We start from the raw sequence: 1585 nt of genomic DNA, 5'->3' as shown, positions 1-1585 counted from the left end.
CCTGGGGGCCAGGCACGGCCCCTCTGCAGCCCCGGCCCCCGGTACAGACCCCGGAAGGCCCAGTGGGAGGCGCCTGGGGGGCAGGCGAGCGCGGGCGGAGCCAGGGAACAGGCAGACCCCAGAGCTCGGCCCAGGGCGATCTCGGGGCTGAGACGGGGTTCCCACTCTGCCGGCACCAGATCCGCAGCCACAGGCCCTGCGGGGCCCCAGTCGCCCGGATGCTAGCAGAGGTGGGAGCACCGGGTGTGCGGGCGCCTTGCAGGCTGTCAGAGGGAGGAGGCAGCGGGCAAATCCGCATTGAAACCTCTCCCCAGGTGCCTACAGAACAGCCGGGAGGGGCCGGCGCTGGGCGTAGCAGGGAAAGCCGCCACCTGCAGTGCTGGCATCCCATGGGGGCGCCGGTTTGAGTCCCGGCTGCCCCACTTCTGATCCAGCTCCCTGCTATGGTCTGGGGAAGTAGTGGAGGACGGCCCAAGTCCTTGGGCCCCTGCACCCGCGTGGGAGACCCCGAGGGAGCCCCTGGCCCAGCTCTGGCTGTTGCAGCCATTTGGGGAGTAGAGCAGCGGGTGCAAGACCTCTCGCTTGACGTCTGCCTCCAGGAGTTTGGAGGTGGACCTTGGTTCTCCCGGCGAGCACTCAGGGAGGAAGCGGCTCCGAGCCACACCCACTCGCCCTGTGGGAGCTCTGCCACTCGCGTGGGTCTGGCCGGGCTGTTTACAGTCAGCAGAGCTGTGCTCCTTCCTGGAGCTCGGGGCAAATCCGAGCCTTTGCCTTTTCCGGCTTTTAGGAGCTGCCTGCATCCTGGGGTCGTGGCCTGGGCGCCACCTCCAGTGCCTGCCAGAAAGGGGTGGGGGGGCTCTGGTGCCTCTGTGGGGGGATCGCTGTCTTCCTCTGCTGGCAACACCGGGACACCATCACCGAGCCGGCCCAGCTGGGGGGGCAGGCTGGTCTGCCCAGCTGGGAGAGCTTGGCCGGTGTGCAGTAACGAGACAACCAGGGCACACCCACGGCGCCGAGTCTCACAAGTCCAAGGGGCGAGGTCCCAGCGCCCCCCCAACAATGCCAGGAGCCAATCCCGCTCCCACCCCACACAGGGTCCCCACACAGGGTCCCCACTGCCACCACCAGGGGGCAGCAGAGGCACTGCCCGGCTTGTGTCCAGGACGGTCACTCAGATTCGACGTCCCAGCCCCCGCCGCCTGTGCCCCCGACCTTGCTCAGAGCAGGTCCCTGCAGCTCTGATCGGTTAAGGTGCAGCCCAGGGTGGCAGACAAGCAGCCGGGGCACCCATGCACCTCGGCAGCCAGCAGGCCACGGGCGCCGGGCAGGGGCTGGGACAGGGTCTCCCCCAGGGCCTCCGGAAGGAGCTGACCCCGCCACCACCCTGAGCGTGGGCTCGCGGGACATCGTGGCCGCCGGGGGGCGGCTCTGCACCCGGAGTTCACAGCTGGAAGCCTCCTGCCTCCACCCCTGCTGTGCCCGAAGTGGGCGCCTAAAGCAGGAGTCCGGGCTGTTGCCGCTCCCATGTTCCCTGGAGTAGGAAAGACACACGGCCCGGAGGCTCCGCCCGCACCCTCGGCCCCGG

Source organism: Lepus europaeus, chromosome 12 (genome assembly GCF_033115175.1).
Source record: "Lepus europaeus isolate LE1 chromosome 12, mLepTim1.pri, whole genome shotgun sequence".
NCBI lineage: Eukaryota > Metazoa > Chordata > Mammalia > Lagomorpha > Leporidae > Lepus > Lepus europaeus.
This window is presented reverse-complemented; position numbering follows the sequence as displayed.